This window comes from Lepidothrix coronata, unplaced genomic scaffold (assembly GCF_001604755.1).
Source record: "Lepidothrix coronata isolate B3197 unplaced genomic scaffold, Lepidothrix_coronata-1.0 Scaffold47, whole genome shotgun sequence".
In the NCBI taxonomy this organism is placed as follows: Eukaryota; Metazoa; Chordata; class Aves; order Passeriformes; family Pipridae; genus Lepidothrix; species Lepidothrix coronata.
In genome coordinates this window covers 2938680-2956216 of record NW_016690227.1, presented here as the reverse complement: position 1 = coordinate 2956216, position 17537 = coordinate 2938680, and positions in this window count along the sequence as shown.

Below are 17537 nucleotides of genomic sequence, written 5' to 3'. Positions count from 1 at the left end.
GGTGCAGACCATGGTGAAGCCGGCTGTGCCCCTGCAGCCCATGGATGTCAACAGGGGTCCAGAAAGCCACCTGCCGCCTGTGAAGGAGAGCCGCGTCGGACCAGGTGGATGCCTGAAGGAGGCTGCAATTCCACACTAGAGCAGGGGATGGTCTCCTGTCCCTGAACAGTGGCAGAAACAACATGTGATTAACTGACTGTAACCCCCTCTCCCCGTCTTCTCCCCATCTGTCTTAAAAGGTATTTTTAAGGTTTGCTTTACTGCTTGTTACCCTTCTCTGATTTTCACTGGTAATATATTCAATCAATTTCCCCAAGTAGAGTCTGTTTTGCCTGTAACAGTAATCAATGAGTGACCCCTCCCTGTCTTTATCTCAATTTATGAATCTTTTTTTATACTTTTTTCTCCCTTGTCCAATTGCAGAGGGGAGTGATAGAGCAGCTTTGGTGGGTACCTGGCATCCAGCCAGAGTCAATCCACCATGCAGTCACTGCTCTGCCCTTTTCCCACCAGGACCATGATCTCCTCAAAGCAAGGCTCATGTTGGTCCCAGAACAACTTGTCCTTGATGAAACTGTGCTGGCTGGTTGCTGATGTCACCTTGTCCTTTGTGCCTCCAAAGCAGATGTGCCTTCAAGGCAAGAGCTTATTCCTGGAAAACTGCCAGAAGTTCAGGAGCTGCTTCTGATTCATCCAACAAAATGTGAGAGCTCTTTCTTGAAATGGGGAAGCAAAAAACCAAAAAAGCGATGAGAAACTTTCTTCTTCATATGGGTGAACAGAGCAAGGGTGCATCTCAGACTGAACCTACCTCCATCTCCACACCCCAAGGACCTCCCTCTATGGTCTCCAACAGTCTCCTCACATCATGCTGGCACAGCAGCCCAAAGAATGTCAGGTGCTCCCTCTGTGCAGAAGAGAAGGCACCTGTCCACCCTCCAGGGGCAGGGCCAGGGAATGGGCAAGAAGAGTCTGTACAACACTTGGCAATAGGTGGTTCTTTTATGAAGTGCTGGCAGAGGTATTGTGCAGGCTGACTGGGCCTCCCTTTCCTGCCAGTGGCATCTCTGGATGCTTTGATCTCTCTCAGGCACTGTGCAGTGCTGGTGTGTGTGACACTTGCAGGGTACCGGGTCAGAGGGGTCACTGAAGACCCCCAACCGTCCTGGATTGTTGTTGTCACCATCTTGTCCAGGGCATGGGATGAGGAAAGGCTAGAGTCCAGGGTTCATGAGGAGAGGTGGAGCGTGGTCCCTGTGTACCTCAAGATGAAGTAGAACTGATGGATGTGGATCTCCTGTGACAGGGTTGATCTTGCATGACTGTAGCACATCTGGGCTACCTTCTGTGATATCACACTAATGGCTGTCAGAGGAGTGCCCAGTCAGCTCCCCAGCAGCAGAGTAACCTCTGCACCCAGCATTAGCTGGGAGAGGACAAACTCCATGGACATCCTGCAAGCTCGCCTGCAAGATCTCCCAGCAGTAAACAGTTCTTTTGATGATTGTCAAGGGTGGTGGGTCCTTCTTTCCCATCCCCATAACCCTCTGTGTGAAGATTTAGTTATACTGTACTAAATACAACCCAGGATTTGGTTGGCCACTTTGAATGCCAGGCTACATTGTTGATTTATATTGAGCCACCAGATCCTTTTGGTAAGGCTGCATTCCAGATTCTTTTCCCCAGTCTATGCATAGCTCCAGCATTACACTGTTCCCCAGGCACAGAATCTGGTATTTGTTTTTTGTTAATTTTCATGCGCTTGGTGATTTCCCACTTCAGTTGTTTTTCCCATAATCCTTTCGTAGAAGCTACCAACCATCCCCAACTGCAAAGCCTGTAGAGTCCAACCCCTCTTTACACTACCTTTCCACCTCATCTGCCTATACTATCTTTCCCAAAGAACCCATAACCATCCACATAGTACTCCATTCACAGGACTCTTCCCACCAAATCACACTGATACCAATGATGTCATGTGGCTGGGACTGAGCCAAAGTTTCTAGTTCCTCTTGTTGATTCCTCATATGATATGCATTAGTGTACAAACTTTTCAAATTCACTCCAGTATACTCAGTACGATGTGGAGCAGAGTGAAAGCCTCCACTATACACCATGCCTCAAACATTGACATGCTGTCTCATAGGTTATTACTAGTAAAGCCTGAATTTATCCCCTTACCCCTTTCAAACCTAGTTTAAAGTTCTTTCAAACAGTCCTGCTAGCTTGTGAGCAAAAATACTTTTCCCCAATTGAGAATGGTGAACTTCATGAGGTCCTAGCAGGCCTGGTGTCACATAGACCATCCATGACTGAACACCTTAAAGTTCTGAGGCTGGCACCAGCCTTGGAGAGAGGTATTGATAAGTTTGCTCTGCCTATCACTACCTACAACTGCCAGGATAGAGGAGAATACTTAGTACCCTGGTACTGCTAGGGTGCCTTGGTTTCAGTTAGTCTGAATAGCCAAAAAGGAGATGTCATCTGAAACTGGTGACAAGGAAAATGAAATAGAAAACTATAACTGTGAATCTTTAAAATCAGTCTCTCCTTTTATATTACTGGCTTTCCACGTTCCACGTATTTTGGAGATTGGAGAGAAAAAAAATAATTTAAACAAATTTCTTGTTTCATACATTTGTTTTTTATTGGAAATATTGTGATTACTGATGCATTGTCAGTGTTTAGAATTACTGTTAAGAATGTAAAGAAAGGATTTCGGGATTAAAACTAAATTTAACAATGGTAACAGAAAAGAGGTCAAAGCCAGAAGTGTTAAGACTATGTGTTGCACAACTACAAGGAAAAAGCTCTTAAAAGTGACAGATGATATGTTTTTTTCTTAAAATATATATATATCTGTCTGGTATGTGGGCAAACTGATGTGTTTACATATTTATTACCTTTGGTAACTGGGTTTGAGTCTGGTTTCAGATTTTCGGAGCTAAAAAAGATTGATACAGTGATCCCTTCAGGTTTTGTCTGTGGAAATGGAAATAGAAGGGGACACAGACTTAAGCTTTAAAATACTTTGCCTATCCAGGGGTGGACTAGACTTCTGTGATAAAAGCTTAATTTGGGGTAGATAAAGTTCAACCAGAAAGCTTCTGACTTGGTAACATGGTAAAGGCTAATCTGAGCTTTTTTCAAAGTAATTTTTCAACATTTTCAAATAAATTTTAAAGGCATATATAAAAAATATTATCAAAAAAAAGTTATTTCATTTCAAAACAATAATTTTGTCCAAATTTACTCAATTGAAGTTAAGAATAATGTTTATTATAGGTAAAATGGATTTTTTTATGTAATAATATATTTTCTACAAGGAACAGATATCAAAATCAACTGATAGAAAGTAATTTATTTAATAGAGAGATAAAGATTCATTTTCTGCAAAAATATTTATCAGAACTATAGGATGACAAATAATCAGCTTAAAGTTAACTTCAAGTGCATGGCATTTTTACAGTCATTTTGTTCATTTGCTTTTGTTTCCACTATTAATTTTTTTTTACTATGTAGAACAAGAGTATGTTAAATTATTTTAGATACAGCCATTGTGTAATGACTGCCTGGGTGAAATTGTGTGACATCCCTCTAATATCTGTAAAATGTCTCTGCTGAATGCTTGGTGGTGAGGAGGCAGTGTACATGTTTGAGTGGGAGCTGGTTGTGCAGAAACTGTCAGGATTTTTTCCATTGTACGTACGCTATTAGCTGTATGTACCAGCAGCTGCAAATCCTGTCTTCTCTATGACTTTCTGTAACTAGTTTAAATAAGAAAACAGCACTTCTGTGTTGTCTTGCCAGAAATTTTTTGTGATGATAGCAGCATACCTAAGGCTTTCAAGTTTGCAAAAGGGAAAAATTGAAACAACGGTTGAAAAAATCCTTTTTGAAGGTGGTTGGGAAATACTTAGTGTGATTTATTAATTTCCTTTTTGTATAACAAAGAAATGAAGAATTTTGCACTGGCTGAGAATGACTTTTCTCCTCCACATTTCAAATAACTCACAATTTTCATTACAACAAAAGAACTAAGAAATGCTCAGGGAACTTGAACGGATCTTTCATGTAATACTGTACAGCACTGTTAGAATCAGGTCAATGGTATATGGCTTTTGAGGATGCCTTTGTTATTCTTTTAGATACCTTCGGCTGTTTAGATTCTGTTCTGAAACTTGATATTTCTAGATGAAATTAATAGAGTTATCAAAAGGTACCGTGATGCTCATCCTTGTAGGTTATGTGGATTCATTTTCTAGATGTCCATTTTTGTCCATCATTTATAGAGAAAATACACAATCTTATACTTGTTCCCACTATATTTTTGTCTTCTTACACAGCTGCCCATTGATCAAGTAGTGCATGCAGTTCAGTTTCAGTAAATGAGATTTTCCATATGTTGACCTACTGTTACACTGCAGTCTTTCTAGTTATACTCAGTGACTTGAGGAAAATCTAATAGGATGGAGGTGGAAGAATTGATTTTAGCATTTGTTGTAAAAATCACTACTTTTCAATAGTACCTTGTCAAATTTTGTTTTGAAGTATTCTGGAAAAAAGAACATTTTTCTTGAGCATATTCTCTCAGACCCCCTTGCAATAAAATAGTAAGCTCTATCAGAATGTAGATACAAATTTCAAATGTGGCTTCTCCAACATCGATGGGAATGCTATGGAAAAAACTGTCGAGGAAACAGAAGGATGGGCATGTGACTGCATGCAGTAAACAGTAGTAGTCTCCTTGCCCCTCCTGCCCTTCAGCCCAGGTTTGTTCCAAAAGAAAGCACCACAGGACATCCTGATAAGGATGCATTCCCAGGTCTAAGGTATTGCTTATGTGAAAGAACTCAAATTGCCACAAAGCAGATAAAATACTGTGATTGTTATTCTGGTTGTATTGTGTTATTATGATTCAATTATGCTTTTGTAATTGTTTAGGCTCAACTGTGAAGTAATGAATAGGAGGTAAATTGATTTTTCTTTGATATAGACAAAGCGGGGTGTTTTAAGTAATCTAAGCATAGAGATGACCTCTGTGCACATGTGTGTGCATACATATACATACACACACTCACATAGAGTAATGGTTGGTGCTTGTGTATACAGCTGTCATTGTTACTTTGTCTTTTGTCTGAAAAATACAAAGGGAAAAAGATCTATTGCTTCTGTAGAGAATGCCTCTCTCATTCTCCTGGAAGAGACGAAAGAATGACCGGGAGAAGCATTTTTTAGATCATAGAGGAAAAGATCTAATAAAGAAAAAAAGAAACAAGCACCCAGCTCCAAGAGGATCCCCATGGCAAAGGTTCAAAGGGCAAGAAGAAAAAGATTGTGAAGGAGTCCTTCAATGCCCTCAAACAATATTACTGAGAAAGGAGAGGCTTCACTTATTTCCTCTTGTTCCACCAAGTATGTAATAAGTTACCCTTTTCCTGTCTTGTCAGGGCTGGAGGAGGGATTTGCTGTATAAGCTCTTACATGACATATGTGTCAAAATCCTGAAGCTTTTGGTGAAAAGAATATCCTGAAAGGGCAACAGAGGTTGACATCTGAAGCTCTGTTTAGGGATGCCTGTGCCTGACATTACTGGTTTCATAACTTTAAGGTCAAATTAAAAATGGATTCAGTAAGACAAAGAAGTAAGTTCAGTAACTTTCCTTGGAGTATTCTGAAGTACAGATTCCCCCTTTGACTCCTCTTTCCCTTCATTCATTCAAGAGTTATTGAGAGACTTGAATCTCAGGCCTTCTCACCGTGCTAACATCTCTTGCTTTAAAGCAAAAAATGCTTTGAAAGAATAAGCTCATTCTGATATGAAATGGAGAGGAAAGAGGATGATATCTACCTGCTTTCCTTTCAAACCATGAAATCTCAAGTCGAACAACATTAGGATCTACAAGAACGAAGCAGATACTCTGCAGGCTTTTGTTCAAGAAGGAGGTTCCAAAAGAAGACATTTCTTATCATAAGCCAGAAAATGAGTTTCTTGATTGGCTATAAGCTCAGTATTTTTGAAGTTATTCTATCAGACTTTGCTTCACTGCAGGATACCAATGACTTAAAGATCTTCAGATGGGTGCTCTAAGTATGGCAGGCTGTGTCAGACCAAAGCTTGTTACTGTAGGATCAATGTAAAAGTACTTTTAGAGACAGAATTATGTTTTTATTTTATAGCCTTCACAAGATTTTTTTTGTGTCAATGTTTTTATTCTTTTGCTAGCTAACCCAATAAAGTCTGGTATTACATTTGTGATAAATATTTTTACTATGGAGAAACATAAACCTAGCTATTTTTCTACTGATTTTTTGTATAGCTACGAGGAAGAAGAAAGGTGACTGATTTTTTTTATAAATGTAGTCTGATTTCAGAATATCTTGACTCATTTCTAATTATTTCACTTTGAGTCAGTTGATCTCAGAAGATATCTTGTAATTCTGAGCTGGAATTTGACTCACTGTAAGGTAGCTATGCTACTGGTAAACTCAATTTTGTTAGTGTTATTCTCTGACAGGATCAACTTTAAAGGTATGGTAAAACCCGCTGTTTATTAGAGGGAAGCATCATAGTCTACAAAGTTATTATAGTTGTTAACTGAAGTAAATAATGGAAGTTTCACTTCTGGAAAGAAATGTATAGTTATATTTCATGTATTACAATAGTTTGGGTTCAACATAGCTAGACAATAAAATATTTCATGTATAGTGTTCTTGAACTTGTAGCAGTCAGAACCTGAAAGTGAGGTTTCATGAGCTAAGTTTTCTGGTTTTCTTTCATTGCTAATTATACAGCTACATTCTCAAACCTGAGTAGGTTTATTTTATAATGAATGCATTAGGGACAAATAATGTACTGTTTCATTGTAGCTGGACAGTTTTTAGACTTTATTTTCTATGGAACTAAATTCTTTCCTGTAATATAATTTTTTATGCCCCAAAATCTGAACTGCAATTTTATTTGTATATTCAGCAAATCCCATGGATGCATTTTATAAAATATTTATTTTAATTCCTTCAAAAAAGCTGTGACATAGATTTTATGACGCATGTGTTTGTTCAGCAGTTTGTACTGTTACTTATGTTTCCAGAAGTTTCATAAAACTGAAGGGACTCAGTTTTATATATTTGAAATTCCTGTTGTGTAGATTAATTCAGGATTCTCATGAATTTAATGAGACATTAAGATAGTAGAAACAGTTGGATGGATGTGGTTCATACCATTAGCAGCCCCACAAGCTGTTAGCATGACTGCAAGTGATATATATATATATATTCTTACACTGGACATCTAAGCAATAAATCTTTGATATAAGAAACAGCAAGTGTTGTACATCTATGATACATCTGGAGAAAAGGTCTGAGTCAGTCTTCATTTTTATCTTCCCAGCTTTTTCTCCTGCTGGTGCTTGCTCACAAGCAATGCAGGTACCACAGTATGGGACAGGAATCTAGGGCTCAGAAACAGAACAGTTGCTTTATACTTTAATTTACATGAATTCCTCATAAAACAAATTCAAACTGTTTCCCTAACAAAGGTTAAATGAATGGATTCTTGGCATCAGATGAGTTGATAAATAATAATAAAGTACCCTAACTGCACATACATAATAAAACAATGAAAATCTTAGTTCAGACTTTTTTTAAAAAAGCCTTGGTATAATTATAAATGATATTCCAACATAAAAGTATAAAAAACGACTGTTCAATTGAAACTGAGCCCTTGCTAAAGAAAAAAAGAACCTCAACACAGATGTTTCAGTTTCATATTGATTTCAAACAAAACCAACTAACCAAACAGAAATAATAATAAAAAAAACAAAACAGGATATTCTTTAAACTTCTTTTAAAAATTTATTTTTCCTGTGTATGCTGTAGTCATGTTACTTATATAAGAAATCATGTCACATCTTACACTCAGCTATTAAACTCAGCATGACAGAGATTATAATATTTGTATGTTGTCTATTATAGCTGTTGCTTTTCATTAAAAAAAATACTGTCTGAAAGATATTTGGTGGTCCTATGAAATTTTTCTGAAGGATTATAGCATTTAAAAATGCAGAAGAGTGTTGCAAACTCTCACACAATAATGGAAAACTCCAGGCAGAAAGAAGAGACTAGTGTGATCTCTTTACTAGCTGGTCAAAAATAAGTGATATGATCAGAAATGAAAGAAGTCCTATGGTACCATTGTTATCCGCAGAATTTTCTATCTCAAACTTTTCAATACATTTATCATGAATGAGAAGACATGAAGAAGAGCAGAATCATGTCTAGAATGTGTCTATCATGATTTGAACTTTAAGAGGAAATCATAACAGCAACATAAGGACAATAAGGTTGGTGAACTTTTAGAAGGAACATGGACCATTTTAGGAAGATTTAATGGGGTGTTTCCCATAGAATAGACAAGAAATAAAATCTGGGTAGGTACATAATGAAAAATCACTTAATGGCTAGACTCATAACACAAAGCAAATGGAGTGAGCTCGACATGACCCTTGATGTGTCCAGCTAGTGAAACAGTTCTCCTTTGAGATATGCTGGGCCTACATAAATTAGAGCTGTTTTCTGGTTTCCTGAACTTGCAACATGTAACACCAAGACTGAAAAAGCAGAGAGATAAGTCTCAACCTTTCTTGTATTTTTCTGCTTTCCTCTGTTCCTTACTGCAGTGATATTGATTTCAAGGTAGGTCTATGTAGATCCTCCAGTAACTTGCAATAAAAGTTTCATTTTTGGGTACTCAAATAGAACTAGGATGAATTAGATTCAGACAAAACAGACGAGGTGGTTCTTCACGCAATGGGTGTTAGAGCTGTAAAGTTAGTTGCCAAAGGGTGTTGTAGGTGGCGAAAAATTACCTAGATCCAGAGGTTACTGGACAAAAGCATGAGAGGTAAGTCCTTCTAAAGACACTAAGTGGATTTAGGACACTAAATATGAATTGATACTATGTATTTCATAGAAGTACTAAATATACATTTTACTATATAAGTGCACTGTATGGAAAATATTTGGCAAAGCATACATGTAAATGGAAAATGTCCTTCACTGGTTCTGGTTTTTTTCTGTTTTAACCTCTGTTTGTGATCATGTTTGAGACAGAATACCAAGCTAACGAGACTTCTGTCTGATCTGGTACATCTTTTGGGTTTTTTTTCTATGAACACAGCAAATTAGCCATTTGCTTTGTTAGCTCACAAAGATCTGTGGACGAGCATATAAAGACCTATGGGTCTCTGCAATATTCTCAGCTCTACAGAGGTATAAGGCTTCTGTAGGCTATAGTGAATAAGGAGGAGACAAAGACCGTATGGCTAAACTCACAAGTTTTCAAGGTATTTTTAAGGTATTTTTCTTTTTTTTTCTTCTTTTTTTTTATTTTTTGGAGGGGTGATGGCGGTGAAGATTGAAGAATAGGATAACAGCATGATCTTGTTGGTAACTTGGTTTTTTGTTTTATTTTTACTATAAAAATTTTAAAATATGTAGCAATGAAAGAAGTTACTCATCAAGCATTCACAGAAGAATTCAATTTCTGCTGAGGTATATGAATTTACATTTGTATGTTCAGCTTTGGAAAGCAGTATTGCCATCACTTCAGAGATGTGTATGCTTTTTCAACAAGAAAGACTGACAGAAAAGTCTGCAGTATTGTTAGTTGTCCATAAAACTAGTGGGAGCATCTCAAGTACGTCAAGTAGAAGTAGAAAGTGTTGACAGAGTATACTGGTTTAGAATACTTGGCTGGGATGAGTAAACCCTGACAGCATGTGTGGTTTTTGTCCTGATACATGAAAATTCCTCGGGACTGGGGTCAGGGAAAAAATGTAGAGCATCTTATCAGTATGAAAGGTAATAAGCATGGTGCAGGAAAAAATATGTTTTCAGAAACCAGGAGACTGAATGACTCAGAAAGCAACCAGAAATGGATGAAAACTCACAGCCACTTAGGCTCTTTGCAGATGTACTTATGTATGTAAGATTACTAGTGAAAGTAGGCAAGAGTGCTTTCAGAAAATCAGAGAGAGGACATAAGGCAGTTATATATGTGATTTTGAATCCCTATGAGTGTGAATACAGCTATGAAAGCCAGCCTCCCATTGATAACATGTAAATAGCAGTCTTTGCTAGTGAACCTCCCAAATGCAAAAGGTTACACTTAATAAAGAAATACATATATTTCCTTTAATTTAAAATCCTGACTTCCTACAGAACTGAAAAATATAAGTCCAGTGTTTCTAGTGGTATACTAAATTTTATTCACAGTAATAGTGGCTTTTCCAGCAAGCAAAGAGCAAGCATATTCCAAAGACCACGTATTCTAGGAAAAGGCAAAAAACACCCCAAAGCCTGTGATAACACTACCATTCACAAAGCTAATGTCTGCACCTCTGTGGGTGCCCTGGGCTGCCAAGGAGCAGAAGCACAGAGAAAACTCCACTGTATGTTCGTAGACATGCCTTCTGGAGTGTTGACAGAAGAGAGAATAAACAAGTTGTATGTTTTTCCTGAATCCTAACAGGAACAGATCAGAATGTTCATGTGTGGGCCTAAAGACAATGGAAAAGGACACACTGAGAGATTGCAAGGCTCACTCACGATGGGATGGGGGAAGGGAAGGAAGATGAATGGGAGGAAGGAAGAAGATGAAATTGTTGAGAGGAATATTCCATACCATATAACATCACACCCAACAATAAATCAGGGTAAGGAGGGTTGGGATTTTGTCTTCCACAATGTCAATTGCTTGGACACTGACTGGGTATGAGTCTGTTTGCCGGAAGGGTTTTGCCTTTGCAAACTCACCCACCATCTTTCCAACACTTACAAACTACTTTTTTTTTCCCCACAAGTTTTTCTGCTCTTTCTCATCCTGTTCTCTCCCTGTCCTGATGGAGCAAGTGGGGTAGTGAGCACGTGGTTGTGGGGTGCCTAGTTGCTGACTGTGGTCAACACGTCACAATATCATGAAGTTATTTAATATTATATGAATGTGTCCTATAGCTGACTTTATAGCTAAATATATACCAGTGTTTGTATATATTAAGGTAAAGACAGTGTTTGTGCCAATAATAGATGCCAAGACTTACAGCTTTTAGAATTTGGCTTACTCTGTAATAGACTCTTGCTGTTATGCTGTTATGTTTTTAACTCCCATAAAGGGACAAAAGTATCCTTAATTTTTAAAATTAATTTCTAGAATGGAGTTAACACACCTTAAGACACATTAAAAAAAAATAGAATTTACAGTAATTCCTTAGGCTGACTGGAATTAAGAAAATTATGTCCTGTCTGGGAAATACTGATTTTTCCCCCTCTTTCTCCAGTCTAAATATTTTTCTGCTTTCTTCCTTCAATAAGTCTAAATCTGTGGATTTAAATAGAAAAATCTACCACTAACTAAAATTTTTTTTTACGTACAATCAGGAGTAACGAAGTACAGTCTTAGCAATCTTACAGAGGTCCTGCTTTAAAGCAGGTCTATTAGGGCAGATTTTTCAAGGTACAGTCTTGTATTAGAATAACTAGAATTATACAGTTTTATTACAAATAATTTACTTGAACTTTTGAATTTATTAATTAATATGTTTACATATCTCTGTCCAAAGAAAAGACTTCATCTTTCCAATTAGCAAATCATTAATTATATATTCTTTTATGTTCCTATCTCCTCTGCTTTAAGAGGAACACATCAGTGAATTTTTGTCAATGCCACTGAAGAATATAGTGGGGACTTTGGTTTTGAATCAGTGTAAGAAATAACAGAGAATAGCTGATTGCTTTTTTATCCATTAGACCATCATAACTTACATGCCCTGGCAAACTAAATGCACTGGTGAATTCAGCTGAGATGTGGCACTGCAACATATCCTCAAGGTTCTCTTGTTCATTCTTCATATAGCTTTATTCCTTAAAGGCACATAAAGCCAAATGTGTTACTGCAGGTACTCTTCTTAGCGATTTTGCCAAACGTTTTTTAAGTGATTTTATGCCTGTTTTGCTCATCAGACCATGTCTTTCTTGTGGTTGATCAAATTACCAGAGGTCATCTTAAAACCTCTCTTTTAAGAGGTTTTAAAATATATTAAAATAGAGAAGTATGACATCAGTTGTGCCCATAGCATTGCAAAATTAACTATGGTGGGGGTTTTTTTGTTATATTCTTTCCTGGTTGAACTTGATGGCTTTAGGTACTTGATGTGTTGGAGTTAAGGATTCTCTACACCGGTAATCAGAGCAGAAGATTAGATTTATCTGCAGAGATCCACGAGGAAAGATCATAGCAACCTTTTTTTTTGCCTCTGGAGAGGACAGAGACAGAGGAAGCTCAGCAATTTGGGTGGTGGTGGGACCCTTCTGTCAGCCTGGGAGTTGCATGTCTGCTATAAACCAGCAGCATAAGTTCATTTGCAATGAGGGAAAATTGATTACCCTAAGTATTTCTGTATGTTCATATGAGTAGGTAGAACAGGGGAAATGGAGGTCTCTTAATGTAGCAGGAACAAACAGCCGAGTTAGGTCAGATGCTTACCTATAGGCAGCTGGGGTCCGAGTGAAGAACTGCAAGCCCCCCTGCTAATTCTCTGATGCAACAGTGTCATAGTGCAATGCCTATTCATGTTTCCTTGGTCTATCTTTAAAGAACTGTAATTTACTGGAAAATATATTCCTAAATATTACTGTAATAACCCTCTTGAGTCTCTTATATCACTAGGTGCAATCGAAAGGGCAGATCTTGAGCTACTGTAAATCACACCAGCTCCATTGATTTCAGTAGAGCTCTATTGATTTACTGCTGCAGAGGATCTGGTCTGAAATACTTCTGTGGTATTGTGTGCATTTAGAGTTAGAAGATTTACAGGCTCTATAATAAAGCTAAGAAGCCTCAGCATAACCATTCTCAACGGCCGATGTATTTCTTTGTCTTAGTGTATAAACAATTAACATCACCAGTCCTACTGTGTAATGTAGGAAAATTAATATCTGGGATAGTGTATTGATACTAGCTGCTATGAAACATCCTAATCAATGCTAATGGGAAAACGTTTCCTCATTTATGTGTATTATACTGACATATTCAGAATGTAGGGTCATACTGCAAACGTCTGGGTCTCAGAATGGGAAGGAAAAAGACACACTTTACTGACATGCCTCCTAGTCAGCCGTATAGCATTTTACGCTTCAAAGTAAATGCTTTTAACGATAATTAACAAAGTTATTTGCAAAAAAGAAAAAAGAAAAAAAGATATGCCAGATGAGGTGAGAGGAATGAAACTTCAAGTGTTGATAACTCGTTCACTAATGACTTTCAAAGGTCATTTTGAGTGCCATAATGAATTCTACTTAAAAGCTTATTTGAGTGTATCCCTTTCTCTTTCTCTACACATAGAAAGAATAATAGTCTTTGTTGTAGAGAACAGCAGCGCATCAGATTGTTTTATCAGTGCTTTAAAACAATTGGAATGTAGATGAGAAGGTGTTAGTCATATCTGCCTAAAACTGCAGCTAGGAATCTTGTGAAATTGATTTAATTTTAGATACATCAAATAGTTGCAATTTCCATTATCTTTGTTTGGATAATATCTGGATAATTTTTATATGTATGTATGTAGGGTGTTGAGCCAGTGTAAAAACTTTCCTGCACAATAGGTAGCAGTCTGCCCTTCCCTTCTTGACCCTGACCCAATAGTTTCCTGCCTTTGCATGGGGTTTTTTGTGGCTTCTTTTTGCTCCTGGAGTACTTAGTATGCATGCCAGTTTAGCTCACTAAGCCTACAAAAAACTCAGTGGGTGGGAGGAGGAGAATAAATAGTTTTCTTTTGCCTTACTTGAGGAGTCAGAAGAAGAGCAGAAGTAGTAAAACTACATGGGAGAAGAGGACAAAGCTGGGAAGAGAGACAAGGCCACACTTCTATAAAAAGAAATTATCTGCCAAATAAGCTCAGTTGTTTTGTCTAAATGGGGCATCTTTATGCAGTATGTCCTAAACATCATAGACTGAACAGTAGAAAAAGAAGTAATTTTGTATCTCTGTGTGCACACATTTAAATATTCAACAATGTTTCTGTAGTTGCAGAAATGTATTTAAAATAATTAGCACTAGAAATAAAGATTGTCAGAATTGGAAGTCATGTTATTCCACATGCTGTGTTTCATAGTAGCATAGGAAACATCTGTATATAAGTATATGATATTATCATGGGTAATGATGGTCCTTGCTAGCTGTTGTAATACAGCTGTCCAAACAACATGAGTTCCATTTTTTCCTAACGTTCATAGAAATTTGGAACTCAAATATTTCGTTTTAACTTCATCATTGCTAGTTTGAAAGTGAATAAGTCTTACGTTTTATCACCTGAAATGATCCCTGCTGATCCCACTTGTTCATTAGAATTCAATTACCTTTCTCCTGAAATATAACTACCCTAGATTGTCCTACTATATAAAGCACGTCAGCCAAAATAGCTACCTCTTGGAGGGAGGACAAAGAAGAAAATTCAAAGTTAATCTGAATGTAAGGAGGAAAAGCAGAATTTTCTAGGGGGTCATAAGTTAATCTTTGGCAAAATATAAAAGAAAATTACAATACGTGCTCTAAGAGCATTATACCTCTGAACAGATGAACTTTCTAAATGGCTGTGACAAGTCGGATAATCTTGCCCTCAAGCTAGGAAAAACATAACTATAACTTCCAAGATATTCAGACTATTGGCTGTATTTTCATGCCATGTATTGTCATTTCGGCTGTAGGATGGGTGAGAATTCAGATGCAGCATTTTGTTGGTTTATTTACTAGAATAATAGAAGCCTAGTTCCTAATAACTTGAATAATAATGTCCTTAGGAAATGTGAATAGCAATGCATACATTTCTGGGTGATACTTGTGCAAAAAATCCATAATGACTGATGTCTTAATTTAAAGATCATAGAATCATAGAATGGTTTGGGTTGTTAAAAAACAGCTAGTTCTAACCTTTCTGCCATGGGTAGGTGTCGAGGACCAAGAATCAGAATGGGAACGATTTCAGAAGTGGAAAAAGATGTACAGTGATTGAAAGGACTTTATGATACAGACTTTACAGTTATTCTGTATATACACATTGTATGTTTCCCCAGAATTTGTATCTCCCGAGCATGCCCAGGCTTGTCCACTTCCCTGCTTCCCTGCTGATTGGCTGGAGAAGCTGCAGACAGGAGACAGCCTCCATTTGCCCTTTCCTTCCCTGGTTCCTCCTACGCTCCTCCCCTTTTGCCTGTGTCCCTATCCTGATTTGTTCCCCCGTTTGTCTGTCTCATGCTGGCCGTGTTCTGGCCCTTTTCCCCACCTGAACTGATAGAAAATCCCATGCACGTTTGAATAAAACATTCCATCTTCACCCTTGCTGGTTTCCGAGCCCATCCGTGCTGTGTCACGGCCCCATCCCCCTCTCGGACCATGGCAGGTAGGCACATTTTCTACTACCCCAGGGTGCTCAAAGCCCCACCCAAGCTGGCCTTCAACACTTCCAGGGGTGAGCATCCACGGCACAATCAGTTCCAGTGTATCACCACCCTCCCAGTAAAGAATTTCTTCCTAATTTCTAATCTAAATCAACTCTCAGTTTAAAGCAATTCCCTTTGTCCTATCACTTGTGAAAAATCCCTCTCCAGCCTCTTTAGCTACTGGAAGGCTGTAATAAGGTGTCCCCAGAGCCTTCTCTCCTCCAGGCTGAAAAGCCGAAACTCTCTCATAGCACAGATGCTCCAGACCTCTAATCATCTGAACCTACTCCAACAGGTCCACATCCTTCTAGGTGGGGCTTACCAAAGTGGAACAGAGGGGCAGAATAACCTCCTTTATTTCGGATTTGAGTTGAGAGTATGATACCTTATGTCCTGTGAATGTAATTTTAGTTGCAAATATGCCGTCACAGAGTGCAATAAGCAAGGCAAAGACAATTAATGAATTATTGTTGATCACAAAGGTACAAAAGAGTTATGTAGGATAATGATTTATAACAGAATAGAACTAGATTTTCTATTTTAGGAGAAATTCTGTAATTTCAATATAGTTTATACTCCTAAAATGGAACAAAAATAAAAGAATATAGGAAAAAAGTTTGAATTGCTTTGGGCTAATACTAACATATGGAAAACTGAAACCCCTGATTTTCATGTAGGCCTTTGTATTTTTTTTTTTATACTTACATACATATAAATATATATTTATGTGTGTATATATGCATGTATATATATTTAAAAATGCATGCTTTCTTGAAATGTCTCATAGCTTCAGAAGTTGAAATGATTCTGTCTGAAAGGTGACTAACCAATATGAATTTAATATATCAATAGAATTGAAAACAGTTTGGAAAATCAGTAAATGATTCAAGGTTTTCCAAAATATGTTAGCAAAAAATAGAACTCTGACTGTTTTGAATTAAGGTAAATTGAAGAAAAGTGCTCATCATGGAGTAGGCTTTCCCTTATTTTTTCCCCTCTTGCTGACCTGAGTTGGAAGGAATCAAGGGTCACTGAAGTTCAGTTCCTAGCCCTGCATAGAACTCCCCAAGAATCACACCATGTTTCTGAGAGTGTTGTCCAAACACTTGAACTCTGGTAGACCTAGTATAGTGATCACTTTACTGGGGAATCTGTTCCAGTGCCCAATCACCCTCTGGGTGTAGAACCTTTTCTTAATATCTAACCTAAATCTCTCTTGTCACATATGTATCATATATCTGGTGATACAACCTGCTATAAAGATGATAACATGCAGAAATTTGAAAGATAGCATATTAAACTTAAAAACTCTGTTGTACTGGTCACTTGAGTTACAGATTCAACTGAAGCAAGTAAATATCATCAGTTTTATTTTTTTGTAGTTCTTTCATAGAGTACTTTTGGGCCAATATCACTCCATGGAAGAGGCAAACCATGCAATTCCATGGATCCACAAAGTATGCAAGACCCACTCTTTTTACTGCAGCCTGGTTTGGACAAGCTCTGATCACTTCCTTGTTTGCAACTACAGGAAAATGGAAGGAAGGAATCTGTACACATAGCCCTCTGCCCTAAACTGTTTTTCTTTGAGAGCTTAGTTTGTCCATGGCACTGCAATTTTACTGTGAGAAAGTGCTGGGACAGCTGTTTGGTGTACAAAGCATTCTTTGTCAAGAGTCTGCGTCAAATTTAGTAAGGTATTGGGGGTTTTTTCCCCCAAGGAAAAAAACGAAAATATATATGACTTTGCAGAAATTTCATGCAGTGTTGTTATTTTAGTCCCATTTTTGAACAAAGAAGTAACTTCCAGAATTATAAAATGCATTTGCTGAAGCCGGACAAAAAATGAGACCTTTACAATGAACATGAAAGTAATCCATTCTGTAAATATTTGGTATCTGCCATGTACTGATACCTTTTACTAGCTTCTTGCATGGTGAGTCAAGATTGCTAATGTGTGCCAGTCCTAATCCTTCACTGCTAAAGATAACAGATCTTAACAGAGGCTTAATGGAAGTTGGGAAAAAAAATTTGGAAAGTTACAC